This window comes from Podarcis tiliguerta (assembly GCF_965153285.1).
Source record: "Podarcis tiliguerta genome assembly, chromosome: 6".
NCBI classification, from domain to species: Eukaryota; Metazoa; Chordata; class Lepidosauria; order Squamata; family Lacertidae; genus Podarcis; species Podarcis tiliguerta.
In genome coordinates this window covers 89,842,676-89,857,663 of record NC_139539.1, presented here as the reverse complement: position 1 = coordinate 89,857,663, position 14,988 = coordinate 89,842,676, and positions in this window count along the sequence as shown.

The window sequence follows — 14,988 nt, the reverse complement described above, 5'->3', positions numbered from 1 at the left end:
ATGTTTAAAAATCACATTGTCAGGAAAGCATTATTTAATGTCTGGATAAGGTATAAAGATTTACTTGAAAATAAAACCCCAAGGTGGTTGTCACCAATGGAAGCAAAAGCTCTAAAAAAGCTCAATATGGAGGCCAAATGGCCAAAATATTGGGAAATTTTGGAGCAGGAGGGAGACAAGCTAAAACTGCAGAGTTTTGAAAAACTAAAAAGTAAAGTGTGAGACTGGCTTCATTATCATCAGATAATGGAGGCATATAAACTGGATAGAAAAATTGGCTTCCAGGTGGAAAAATCAAAACTGCAAACAGAATTGCTAGAACCCAAAACTAAGATTTTGTCAAGAATGTATAACTTGCTGTTGAAATGGAATACTCAGGAAGAAACAGTAAAATCTGCTATGATTAAATGGGCACAAGATGTTGGACATAACATAATGATGGCTGACTGGGAACAGTTATGGACCACTGGTATGAAATTCATGGCATCTAATGCCTTAAGAGAGAATATTATGAAAATGATATACAGGTGGTACATGACACCAGTCAAGCTAGCAAAAATCTTTCATTTGCCCGATAACAAATGTTGGAAATGTAAAGAAACTGAAGGTACATTCTTTCACCTTTGGTGGACGTGCCCAAGGATTAAGACCTTCTGGGAAATGATTTATAATGAAATGAAAAAGGTGTTTAAATACACCTTCCCGAAGAAACCAGAGGCCTTCCTCCTGGGCATGGTCGGCCAACAGGTGCGAAAGAAGGATAGAACTTTCTTTATGTATGCCACAACAGAAGCAATACTTATTGCGCAGTATAGGAAGACACAAGAACTACCCACTCTGGAAGAATGGCAGATGAAGGTGATGGACTACATGGAATTGGCAGAAATGACCGGCAGAATCAGAGACCAGGGAGAAGAGACGGTGGAAGAAGATTGGAAGAAATTTAAAGACTATTTACAGAAATATTATAAGATTAATGAATGTTAGAATGACATCGGATTGAACGTAAAAGGTCATTAGTAACAAAGTGGTGAAGGAGTATAGAAAATTCAAAGGTTAAAAGGTGTAAAATTAAAAGGCTTAATATATTAAGATATTAAGATCAAGATATATTAAGATATTAAAATTAAGATAAAGATTAGTTAAGATAAAGGGAAGGGATTTGCTGATTAAATATATGAACTGGAATACAGTGAGGGAAGGTGTGGGGAAGTCTGGAAAATAAGTAAATGCAAGGAATACTATGAAGATGGAATTGTTTTTATTTGTTTTTCTTCTTCTTTTTTTTTTCTCTTTGGTGTTGCTGTTTTTGTCGTTTTGTATTTTTGTATTTTTCTGTTGTCTTCTTTTTTATGTAAAAACCTTAATAAAAATATTATTTTTTAAAAAAAGGAGCTGGAAGGAAAGAGGAAACTTTGCACAATCATCGAAAAACCTCTCAGGGGAGCATTTGCAACAGTTTGGCATCATTTCTGAGTGAATTGCAGAACGTCAGATTTTTGCTGAAATTGTGGCTTAGGCATTTTTTTTAAAAAAATATTTTTCTGCAGGTTAAGTTGTGGAGGGCTGATTTCTTGTCCTGTGATAAAAAGGCTTCTGTTTCCACCGAAAAACCTTTCAGGGGGCATTTCCAACAACTGGACACCATTTTTGAGTGAATTGGAGTACGTCAGATTTTTGCTGAAATTGTGACTTAGGGATTTTGACAAAAAAAAAGTTTTTCCACAAGTTCAGTCATCGAGGGCTAATTCTTTTTCCGATGATAAAAACAAAAACTTTTCAGGGGAGCATTTGCAACAGATGGGATCCATTTTTGAGAGAATTGCAGAACGTCAGATTTTTGCTGAAATTGTGACCGTGCGGTTTTGGATTTTATAAAAAAAAAGTTTTTCTGCTGGTAAAGTTGTCGAGGGCTGATTTCTTTTCCTTTGATAAAAAGCCTTCTGTTTCGACCACCAAACCTCTCAGGGGAGCAATTGCAACCGTTTGGCACCATTTTTGAGTGAATTGCCGAAAGTCAATTTTTTTATGAAATTGTGACGCTTAGGGATTTTTTTCAAAAAAAATCTTTTTCTGCCGGTTAAGTTGTTGAGGGCTGATTTCTTGTCCTGTGTTATAAAGCCTTCTGTTTCGACCGAGCAACGTTTCAGGGGAGCATTTGCAACCGTTTGGCACCATTTTTGAGTGAACTGAAGAAAGTCAATTTTTTAATGAAATTGTTACCCCGGGGCTTAGGGATTTTTTCAAAAAAATCTTTTTCTTCCGGTTAAGTTGTCGAGGGCTGGTTTCTTGTCCTGTGATAAAAAGCCTTCTGTTTCGACCGCCAAACCTTTCAGGGAAACAATTGAGACCGTTTGGCACCATTTTTGAGTGAATTGCCGAAAGTCAAATTTTTTATGAAATTGTGATGCTTAGGGATTTTTTTCAAAAAAATCTTTTTCTTCCGGTTAAGTTGTCGAGGGCTGATTTCTTGTCCTGTGATAAAAAGCCTTCTCTTTCGACCGCCAAACCTCTCAGGGGAGCATTTGGAACCGTTTGGCACCACTTTTGAGTGAACTGGAGAAAGTCAATTTTTTAATGAAATTGTGACCCCGGGGCTTAGGAATTTTTTCAAAAAAATCTTTTTCTCCCGGTTAAGTTGTCGAGGGCTGGTTTCTTGTCCGGTGATAAAAAGCCTTCTGTTTCGACCGCCAAACCTCTCAGGGGAGCATTTGCAACCGTTTGGCACCATTTTTGAGTGAATTGTAGAACGTCAGATTTTTTTATGAAATTGTGACGCTTAGGGATTTTTTCAAAAAAATCATTTTCTGCCGGTTAAGTTGTTGAGGGCTGACTTCTTGTCCTGTGTTATAAGCCTTCTGTTTCGACCGAGCAACGTTTCAGGGGAGCATTTGCAACCGTTTGGCACCATTTTTGAGTGAATTGTAGAACGTCAGATTTTTGATGAAATTGTGACCCCGGGGTTTGGGATTTTTTCAAAAAAATCTTTTTCTGCCGGTTAAGTTGTCGAGGGCTGATTTCTTTTCCTTTGATAAAAAGCCTTATGTTTCGACCGCCAAACGTTTCACGGGAGCATTTGCAACCGTTTGGCACCATTTTTGAGTGAATTGTACAACATTAGATTTTTGATGAAATTGTTACCCCGGGGCTTAGGGATTTTTTCAAAAAAATCGTTTTCTTCCGGTTAAGTTGTCGAGGGCTGGTTTCTTGTCCTGTGATAAAAAGCCTTCTGTTTCGACCGCCAAACCTTTCAGGGAAACAATTGAGACCGTTTGGCACCATTTTTGAGTGAATTGCCGAAAGTCAAATTTTTTATGAAATTGTGACGCTTAGGGATTTTTTTCAAAAAAATCTTTTTCTGCCGGTTAAGTAGTCGAGGGCTGATTTCTTGTCCTGTGTTTAAAAGCCTTCTGTTTCAACCGCCAAAACTCTCAGGGGAGAATTTGCAACCGTTTGGCACCATTTTTGAGTGAATTGCCGAAAGTCAGATTTTTTGATCAAATTGTGACCCCGGTGCTGAGGGATTTTTTCAAAAAAAATCTTTTTCTGCCAGTTAAATTGTTGAGGGCTGATTTCTTGTCCTGTGTTATAAAGCCTTCTGTTTCGACCGAGCAACGTTTCAGGGGAGCATTTGCAACCGTTTGGCACCATTTTTGAGTGAATTGTAGAACGTCAGATTTTTGATGAAATTGTGACCCCGGGGCTAAGGGATTTTTTCAAAAAAATCTTTTTCTGCCGGTTAAGTTGTCGAGGGCTAATTTCTTGTCCTGTGATAAAAAGCCTTCTGTTTTGACTGCCAAACCTGTCAGGGGAGCATTTGCAACCGTTTGGCACCATTTTTTGAGTGAACTGGAGAAAGTCAATTTTTCAATGAAATTGTGACCCCGGGGCTTAGGGATTTTTTCAAAAAAATCTTTTTCTTCCGGTTAAGTTGTCGAGGGCTGGTTTCTTGTCCTGTGATAAAAAGCCTTCTGTTTCGACCGCCAAACCTTTCAGGGAAACAATTGAGACCGTTTGGCACCATTTTTGAGTGAATTGCCGAAAGTCAAATTTTTTATGAAATTGTGACGCTTAGGGATTTTTTTCAAAAAAATCTTTTTCTGCTGGTTAAGTTGTCGAGGGCTGATTTCTTGTCCTGTGATAAAAAGCCTTCTGTTTCGACCGCCAAACCTCTCAGGGGAGCATTTGCAACCGTTTGGCACCACTTTTGAGTGAACTGGAGAAAGTCAATTTTTTAATGAAATTGTGACGCTTAGGGATTTTTTCAAAAAAATCTTTTTCTGCCGGTTAAGTTGTTGAGGGCTGAATTCTTGTCCTGTGTTATAAGCCTTCTGTTTCGACCCACAAACGTTTCAGGGGAGCATTTGCAACCGTTTGGCACCATTTTTGAGTGAATTGTAGAACGTCAGATTTTTGATGAAATTGTGACCCCGGGGCTTAGGGATTTTTTCAAAAAAATCTTTTTCTGCCGGTTAAGTTGTTGAGGGCTGAATTCTTGTCCTGTGTTATAAGCCTTCTGTTTCGACCCACAAACGTTTCAGGGGAGCATTTGCAACCATTTGGCACCATTTTTGAGTGAATTGTAGAACGTTAGATTTTTGATGAAATTGTTACCCCGGGGCTTAGGGATTTTTTCAAAAAAATCTTTTTCTTCCGGTTAAGTTGTCGAGGGCTGGTTTCTTGTCCTGTGATAAAAAGCCTTCTGTTTCGACCGCCAAACCTTTCAGGGGAACAATTGAGACCGTTTGGCACCATTTTTGAGTGAATTGTAGAACGTCAGATTTTTTTATGAAATTGTGACGCTTAGGGATTTTTTCAAAAAAATCTTTTTCTGCCGGTTAAGTTGTTGAGGGCTGATTTCTTGTCCTGTGATAAAAAGCCTTCTGTTTCGACCGCCAAACCTCTCAGGGGAGCATTTGCAACCGTTTGGCGCCACTTTTGAGTAAACTGGAGAAAGTCAATTTTTTAATGAAATTGTGACCCCGGGGCTTAGGAATTTTTTCAAAAAAATCTTTTTCTTCCGGTTAAGTTGTCGAGGGCTGGTTTCTTGTCCTGTGATAAAAAGCCTTCTGTTTCGACCGCCAAACCTTTCAGGGGAGCATTTGCAACCGTTTGGCACCATTTTTGAGTGAATTGCCGAAAGTCAATTTTTTTATGAAATTGTGACGCTTTGGGATTTTTTTCAAAAAAATCTTTTTCTGCCGGTTAAGTAGTCGAGGGCTGATTTCTTGTCCTGTGTTTAAAAGCCTTCTCTTTCGACCGCCAAAACTCTCAGGGGAGAATTTGCAACCGTTTGGCACCATTTTTGAGTGAATTGCCAAAAGTCAGATTTTTTGATCAAATTGTGACCCCGGTGCTGAGGGATTTTTTCAAAAAAAATCTTTTTCTGCCGGTTAAGTTGTTGAGGGCTGATTTCTTGTCCTGTGTTATAAAGCCTTCTGTTTCGACCGAGCAACGTTTCAGGGGAGCATTTGCAACCGTTTGGCACCATTTTTGAGTGAATTGCCGAAAGTCAGATTTTTGATGAAATTGTGACCCCGGGGCTAAGGGATTTTTTCAAAAAAATCTTTTTCTGCCGGTTAAGTTGTCGAGGGCTAATTTCTTGTCCTGTGATAAAAAGGCTTCTGTTTCGACTGCCAAACCTGTCAGGGGAGCATTTGCAACCGTTTGGCACCATTTTTGAGTGAACTGGAGAAAGTCAATTTTTTAAAGAAATTGTTACCCCGGGGCTTAGGGATTTTTTTGAAAAAAATCTTTTTCTGCCGCTTAAGTTGTTGAGGGCTGAATTTTTGTCCTGTGTTATAAGCCTTCTGTTTCGACCCACAAACGTTTCAGGGGAGCATTTGCAACCGTTTGGCACCATTTTTGAGTGAATTGTAGAACGTCAGATTTTTGATGAAATTGTGACCCCGGGGCTTAGGGATTTTTTCAAAAAAATCTTTTTCTGCCGGTTAAGTTGTCGAGGGCTGATTTCTTTTCCTTTGATAAAAAGCCTTATGTTTCGACCGCCAAACGTTTCACGGGAGCATTTGCAGCCGTTTGGCACCATTTTTGAGTGAATTGTAGAACGTTAGATTTTCGATGAAATTGTTACCCCGGGGCTTAGGGATTTTTTCAAAAAAATCTTTTTCTTCCGGTTAAGTTGTCGAGGGCTGGTTTCTTGTCCTGTGATAAAAAGCTTCTGTTTCGACCGCCAAACCTCTCAGGGGAGCATTTGCAACCGTTTGGCACCATTTTTGAGTGAATTGTAGAACGTTAGATTTTTAATGAAATTGTTACCCCGGGGCTTAGGGATTTTTTCAAAAAAATCTTTTTATTCCGGTTAAGTTGTCGAGGGCTGGTTTCTTGTCCGGTGATAAAAAGCCTTCTGTTTCGACCGCCAAACCTCTCAGGGGAGCATTTGCAACCGTTTGGCACCATTTTTGAGTGAATTGTAGAACGTCAGATTTTTTTATGAAATTGTGACGCTTAGGGATTTTTTTAAAAAAATCTTTTTCTGCCGGTTAAGTTGTTGAGGGCTGAATTCTTGTCCTGTGTTATAAGCCTTCTGTTTCGACCCACAAACGTTTCAGGGGAGCATTTGCAACCGTTTGGCACCATTTTTGAGTGAATTGTAGAACGTCAGATTTTTGATGAAATTGTGACCCCGGGGCTTAGGGATTTTTTCAAAAAAATCTTTTTCTGCTGCTTAAGTTGTTGAGGGCTGAATTCTTGTCCTGTGTTATAAGCCTTCTGTTTCGACCCACAAACGTTTCAGGGGAGCATTTGCAACCGTTTGGCACCATTTTTGAGTGAATTGTAGAACGTCAGATTTTTGATGAAATTGTGACCCTGGGGCTTAGGGATTTTTTCAAAAAAATCTTTTTCTGCCGGTTAAGTTGTCGAGGGCTGATTTCTTTTCCTTTGATAAAAAGCCTTATGTTTCGACCGCCAAACGTTTTACGGGAGCATTTGCAACCGTTTGGCACCATTTTTGAGTGAATTGTAGAACGTTAGATTTTTGATGAAATTGTTACCCCGGGGCTTAGGGATTTTTTCAAAAAAATCTTTTTCTTCCGGTTAAGTTGTCGAGGGCTGGTTTCTTGTCCTGTGATAAAAAGCCTTCTGTTTCGACCGCCAAACCTTTCAGGGAAACAATTGAGACCGTTTGGCAGCATTTTTGAGTGAATTGCCGAAAGTCAAATTTTTTATGAAATTGTGACGCTTAGGGTTTTTTTTTCAAAAAAATCTTTTTCTGCCGGTTAAGCTGTTGAGGGCTGATTTCTTGTCCTGTGATAAAAAGCCTTCTGTTTCGACCGCCAAACCTCTCAGGGGAGCATTTGCAACCGTTTGGCGCCACTTTTGAGTGAACTGGAGAAAGTCAATTTTTTAATGAAATTGTGGCCCCGGGGCTTAGGGATTTTTTCAAAAAAATCTTTTTCTTCCGGTTAAGTTGTCGAGGGCTGGTTTCTTGTCCTGTGATAAAAAGCCTTCTGTTTCGACCGCCAAACCTTTCAGGGAAACAATTGAGACCGTTTGGCACCATTTTTGAGTGAATTGCCGAAAGTCAAATTTTTTATGAAATTGTGACGCTTAGGGATTTTTTTCAAAAAAATCTTTTTCTGCCGGTTAAGTTGTCGAGGGCTGATTTCTTGTCCTGTGATAAAAAGCCTTCTGTTTCGACCGAGCAACGTTTCAGGGGAGCATTTGCAACCGTTTGGCACCATTTTTGAGTGAATTGCCGAAAGTCAGATTTTTGATGAAATTGTGACCCCGGGGCTAAGGGATTTTTTCAAAAAAATCTTTTTCTGCCGGTTAAGTTGTCGAGGGCTAATTTCTTGTCCTGTGATAAAAAGGCTTCTGTTTCGACTGCCAAACCTGTCAGGGGAGCATTTGCAACCGTTTGGCACCATTTTTGAGTGAACTGGAGAAAGTCAATTTTTTAAAGAAATTGTTACCCCGGGGCTTAGGGATTTTTTGGAAAAAAATCTTTTTCTGCCGCTTAAGTTGTTGAGGGCTGAATTTTTGTCCTGTATTATAAGCCTTCTGTTTCGACCCACAAACGTTTCAGGGGAGCATTTGCAACCGTTTGGCACCATTTTTGAGTGAATTGTAGAACGTCAGATTTTTGATGAAATTGTGACCCCGGGGCTTAGGGATTTTTTCAAAAAAATCTTTTTCTTCCGGTTAAGTTGTCGAGGGCTGGTTTCTTGTCCTGTGATAAAAAGCCTTCTGTTTCGACCGCCAAACCTTTCAGGGAAACAATTGAGACAGTTTGGCAGCATTTTTGAGTGAATTGCCGAAAGTCAAATTTTTTATGAAATTGTGACGCTTAGGGTTTTTTTTTCAAAAAAATCTTTTTCTGCCGGTTAAGTTGTTGAGGGCTGATTTCTTGTCCTGTGATAAAAAGCCTTCTGTTTCGACCGCCAAACCTCTCAGGGGAGCATTTGCAACCGTTTGGCGCCACTTTTGAGTGAACTGGAGAAAGTCAATTTTTTAATGAAATTGTGGCCCCGGGGCTTAGGAATTTTTTCAAAAAAATCTTTTTCTTCCGGTTAAGTTGTCGAGGGCTGGTTTCTTGTCCTGTGATAAAAAGCCTTCTGTTTCGACCGCCAAACCTTTCAGGGAAACAATTGAGACCGTTTGGCACCATTTTTGAGTGAATTGCCGAAAGTCAATTTTTTTATGAAATTGTGACGCTTAGGGATTTTTTTCAAAAAAATCTTTTTCTGCCGGTTAAGTAGTCGAGGGCTGATTTCTTGTCCTGTGTTTAAAAGCCTTCTGTTTCGACCGCCAAAACTCTCAGGGGAGAATTTGCAACCGTTTGGCACCATTTTTGAGTGGACTGGAGAAAGTCAATTTTTTAATGAAATTGTTACCCCGGGGCTTAGGGATTTTTTCAAAAAAATCTTTTTCTTCCGGTTAAGTTGTCGAGGGCTGGTTTCTTGTCCTGTGATAAAAAGCCTTCTGTTTCGACCGCCAAACCTTTCAGGGAAACAATTGACACCGTTTGGCACCATTTTTGAGTGAATTGCCGAAAGTCAAATTTTTTATGAAATTGTGACGCTTAGGGATTTTTTTCAAAAAAATCTTTTTCTGCCGGTTAAGTAGTCGAGGGCTGATTTCTTGTCCTGTGTTTAAAAGCCTTCTGTTTCGACCGCCAAAACTCTCAGGGGAGCATTTGCAACCGTTTGGCACCATTTTTGAGTGAATTGCCGAAAGTCAGATTTTTTGATCAAATTGTGACCCCGGTGCTGAGGGATTTTTTCAAAAAAAATCTTTTTCTGCCGGTTAAGTTGTTGAGGGCTGATTTCTTGTCCTGTGTTATAAAGCCTTCTGTTTCGACCGAGCAACGTTTCAGGGGAGCATTTGCAACCGTTTGGCACCATTTTTGAGTGAATTGCCAAAAGTCAGATTTTTGATGAAATTGTGACCCCGGGGCTAAGGGATTTTTTCAAAAAAATCTTTTTCTGCCGGTTAAGTTGTCGAGGGCTAATTTCTTGTCCTGTGATAAAAAGGCTTCTGTTTCAACTGCCAAACCTGTCAGGGGAGCATTTGCAACCGTTTGGCGCCACTTTTGAGTGAACTGGAGAAAGTCAATTTTTTAATGAAATCGTGACCCCGGGTCTTAGGAATTTTTTCAAAAAAATCTTTTTCTTCCGGTTAAGTTGTCGAGGGCTGGTTTCTTGTCCTGTGATAAAAAGCCTTGTGTTTCGACCGCCAAACCTTTCAGGGAAACAATTGAGACCGTTTGGCACCATTTTTGAGTGAATTGCCGAAAGTCAAATTTTTTATGAAATTGTGACGCTTAGGGATTTTTTTCAAAAAAATCTTTTTCTGCCGGTTAAGTTGTTGAGGGCTGATTTCTTGTCCTGTGATAAAAAGCCTTCTGTTTCAACCGCCAAACCTCTCAGGGGAGCATTTGCAACCGTTTGGCGCCACTTTTGAGTGAACTGGAGAAAGTCAATTTTTTAATGAAATTTTGACCACGGGGCTTAGGAATTTTTTCAAAAAAATCTTTTTCTTCCGGTTAAGTTGTCGAGGGCTTGTTTCTTGTCCTGTGATAAAAAGCCTTCTGTTTCGACCCCCAAACATCTCAGGGGAGCATTTGCAACCGTTTGGCACCATTTTTGAGTGAATTGCCGAAAGTCAAATTTTTTATGAAATTGTGACGCTTAGGGATTTTTTTCAAAAAAATCTTTTTCTGCCGGTTAAGTAGTCAAGGGCTGATTTCTAGTCCTGTGTTTAAAAGCCTTCTGTTTCGACCGCCAAAACTCTCAGGGGAGCATTTGCAACCGTTTGGCACCATTTTTGAGTGAATTGCCGAAAGTCAGATTTTTTGATCAAATTGTGACCCCGGTGCTGAGGGATTTTTTCAAAAAAAATCTTTTTCTGCCGGTTAAGTTGTTGAGGGCTGATTTCTTGTCCTGTGTTATAAAGCCTTCTGTTTCGACCGAGCAACGTTTCAGGGGAGCATTTGCAACCGTTTGGCACCATTTTTGAGTGAATTGCCGAAAGTCAGATTTTTGATGAAATTGTGACCCCGGGGCTAAGGGATTTTTTCAAAAAAATCTTTTTCTGCCGGTTAAGTTGTCGAGGGCTAATTTCTTGTCCTGTGATAAAAAGGCTTCTGTTTCGACTGCCAAACCTGTCAGGGGAGCATTTGCAACCGTTTGGCACCATTTTTGAGTGAATTGTAGAACGTTAGATTTTTGATGAAATTGTTACCCCGGGGCTTAGGGATTTTTTCAAAAAAATCTTTTTCTTCCGGTTAAGTTGTCGAGGGCTGGTTTCTTGTCCTGTGATAAAAAGCCTTCTGTTTCGACCGCCAAACCTTTCAGGGGAGCATTTGCAACCGTTTGGCACCATTTTTGAGTGAATTGCCGAAAGTCAAATTTTTTATGAAATTGTGACGCTTAGGGATTTTTTTCAAAAAAATCTTTTTCTGCCGGTTAAGTTGTTGAGGGCTGATTTCTTGTCCTGTGATAAAAAGCCTTCTGTTTCGACCGCCAAACCTCTCAGGGGAGCATTTGCAACCGTTTGGCGCCACTTTTGAGTGAACTGGAGAAAGTCAATTTTTTAATGAAATTGTGACCCCGGGGCTTAGGAATTTTTTCAAAAAAATCTTTTTCTTCCGGTTAAGTTGTCGAGGGCTGGTTTCTTGTCCTGTGATAAAAAGCCTTCTGTTTCGACCGCCAAACCTCTCAGGGGAGCATTTGCAACCGTTTGGCACCATTTTTGAGTGAATTGCCGAAAGTCAAATTTTTTATGAAATTGTGACGCTTAGGGATTTTTTTCAAAAAAATCTTTTTCTGCCGGTTAAGTTGTCGATGGCTGATTTCTTGTCCTGTGTTTAAAAGCCTTCTGTTTCGACCGCCAAAACTCTCAGGGGAGCATTTGCAACCGTTTGGCACCATTTTTGAGTGAATTGCCGAAAGTCAGATTTTTTGATCAAATTGTGACCCCGGTGCTGAGGGATTTTTTCAAAAAAAATCTTTTTCTGCCGGTTAAGTTGTTGAGGGCTGATTTCTTGTCCTGTGTTATAAAGCCTTCTGTTTCGACCGAGCAACGTTTCAGGGGAGCATTTGCAACCGTTTGGCACCATTTTTGAGTGAATTGCCGAAAGTCAGATTTTTGATGAAATTGTGACCCCGGGGCTAAGGGATTTTTTCAAAAAAATCTTTTTCTGCCGGTTAAGTTGTCGAGGGCTAATTTCTTGTCCTGTGATAAAAAGGCTTCTGTTTCGACTGCCAAACCTGTCAGGGGAGCATTTGCAACCGTTTGGCACCATTTTTGAGTGAACTGGAGAAAGTCAATTTTTTAATGAAATTGTTACCCCGGGGCTTAGGGATTTTTTCAAAAAAATCTTTTTCTTCCGGTTAAGTTGTCGAGGGCTGGTTTCTTGTCCTGTGATAAAAAGCCTTCTGTTTCGACCGCCAAACCTTTCAGGGGAGCATTTGCAACCGTTTGGCACCATTTTTGAGTGAATTGCCGAAAGTCAAATTTTTTATGAAATTGTGACGCTTAGGGATTTTTTTCAAAAAAATCTTTTTCTGCCGGTTAAGTTGTTGAGAGCTGATTTCTTGTCCTGTGATAAAAAGCCTTCTGTTTCGACCGCCAAACCTCTCAGGGGAGCATTTGCAACCGTTTGGCGCCACTTTTGAGTGAACTGGAGAAAGTCAATTTTTTAATGAAATTGTGACCCCGGGGCTTAGGAATTTTTTCAAAAAAATCTTTTTCTTCCGGTTAAGTTGTCGAGGGCTGGTTTCTTGTCCTGTGATAAAAAGCCTTCTGTTTCGACCGCCAAACCTCTCAGGGGAGCATTTGCAACCGTTTGGCACCATTTTTGAGTGAATTGCCGAAAGTCAAATTTTTTATGAAATTGTGACGCTTAGGGATTTTTTTCAAAAAAATCTTTTTCTGCCGGTTAAGTTGTCGATGGCTGATTTCTTGTCAAGTGATAAAAAGCCTTCTGTTTCGACCGCCAAACCTGTCAGGGGAGCATTTGCAACCGTTTGGCACCATTTTTGAGTGAACTGGAGAAAGTCAATTTTTTAATGAAATTGTTACCCCGGGGCTTAGGGATTTTTTCAAAAAAATCTTTTTATTCCGGTTGTCGAGGGCTGGTTTCTTGTCCGGTGATAAAAAGCCTTCTGTTTCGACCGCCAAACCTCTCAGGGGAGCATTTGCAACCGTTTGGCACCATTTTTGAGTGAATTGTAGAACTTGAGATTTTTTTATGAAATTGTGACGCTTAGGGATTTTTTCAAAAAAATCTTTTTCTGCCGGTTAAGTTGTTGAGGGCTGATTTCTTGTCCTGTGATAAAAAGCCTTCTGTTTCGACCGCCAAACCTCTCAGGGGAGCATTTGCAACCGTTTGGCGCCACTTTTGAGTGAACTGGAGAAAGTCAATTTTTTAATGAAATTGTGACCCCGGGGCTTAGGAATTTTTTCAAAAAAATCTTTTTCTTCCGGTTAAGTTGTCGAGGGCTGGTTTCTTGTCCTGTGATAAAAAGCCTTCTGTTTCGACCGCCAAACCTCTCAGGGGAGCATTTGCAACCGTTTGGCACCATTTTTGAGTGAATTGCCGAAAGTCAAATTTTTTATGAAATTGTGACGCTTAGGGATTTTTTTCAAAAAAATCTTTTTCTGCCGGTTAAGTAGTCGAGGGCTGATTTCTTGTCCTGTGTTTAAAAGCCTTCTGTTTCGACCGCCAAAACTCTCAGGGGAGCATTTGCAACCGTTTGGCACCATTTTTGAGTGAATTGCCGAAAGTCAGATTTTTTGATCAAATTGTGACCCCGGTGCTGAGGGATTTTTTCAAAAAAAATCTTTTTCTGCCGGTTAAGTTGTTGAGGGCTGATTTCTTGTCCTGTGTTATAAAGCCTTCTGTTTCGACCGAGCAACGTTTCAGGGGAGCATTTGCAACCGTTTGGCACCATTTTTGAGTGAATTGCCGAAAGTCAGATTTTTGATGAAATTGTGACCCCGGTGCTAAGGGATTTTTTCAAAAAAATCTTTTTCTTCCGGTTAAGTTGTCGAGGGCTGATTTCTTTTCCTTTGATAAAAAGCCTTATGTTTCGACCGCCAAACGTTTCACGGGAGCATTTGCAACCGTTTGGCACCATTTTTGAGTGAATTGTAGAACGTTAGATTTTTGATGAAATTGTTACCCCGGGGCTTAGGGATTTTTTCAAAAAAATCTTTTTCTTCCGGTTAAGTTGTCGAGGGCTGGTTTCTTGTCCTGTGATAAAAAGCCTTCTGTTTCGACCGCCATACCTCTCAGGGGAGCATTTGCAACCGTTTGGCACCATTCTTGAGTGAATTGTAGAACGTTAGATTTTTGATGAAATTGTTACCCCGGGGCTTAGGGATTTTTTCAAAAAAATCTTTTTCTTCCGGTTAAGTTGTCGAGGGCTGGTTTCTTGTCCTGTGATAAAAAGCCTTCTGTTTCGACCGCCAAACCTTTCAGGGAAACAATTGAGACCGTTTGGCACCATTTTTGAGTGAATTGCCGAAAGTCAAATTTTTTATGAAATTGTGACGCTTAGGGATTTTTTTCAAAAAAATCTTTTTCTGCTGGTTAAGTTGTCGAGGGCTGATTTCTTGTCCTGTGATAAAAAGCCTTCTGTTTCGACCGCCAAACCTCTCAGGGGAGCATTTGCAACCGTTTGGCACCACTTTTGAGTGAACTGGAGAAAGTCAATTTTTTAATGAAATTGTGACGCTTAGGGATTTTTTCAAAAAAATCTTTTTCTGCCGGTTAAGTTGTTGAGGGCTGAATTCTTGTCCTGTGTTATAAGCCTTCTGTTTCGACCCACAAACGTTTCAGGGGAGCATTTGCAACCGTTTGGCACCATTTTTGAGTGAATTGTAGAACGTCAGATTTTTGATGAAATTGTGACCCCGGGGCTTAGGGATTTTTTCAAAAAAATCTTTTTCTGCCGGTTAAGTTGTTGAGGGCTGAATTCTTGTCCTGTGTTATAAGCCTTCTGTTTCGACCCACAAACGTTTCAGGGGAGCATTTGCAACCATTTGGCACCATTTTTGAGTGAATTGTAGAACGTTAGATTTTTGATGAAATTGTTACCCCGGGGCTTAGGGATTTTTTCAAAAAAATCTTTTTCTTCCGGTTAAGTTGTCGAGGGCTGGTTTCTTGTCCTGTGATAAAAAGCCTTCTGTTTCGACCGCCAAACCTTTCAGGGGAACAATTGAGACCGTTTGGCACCATTTTTGAGTGAATTGCCGAAAGTCAAATTTTTTATGAAATTGTGACGCTTAGGGATTTTTTTCAAAAAAATCTTTTTCTGCCGGTTAAGTTGTTGAGGGCTGATTTCTTGTCCTGTGATAAAAAGCCTTCTGTTTCGACCGCCAAACCTGTCAGGGGAGCATTTGCAACCGTTTGGCACCATTTTTGAGTGAACTGGAGAAAGTCAATTTTTTAATGAAATTGTTACCCCGGGGCTTAGGGATTTTTTCAAAAAAATCTTTTTCTTCCGGTTAAGTTGT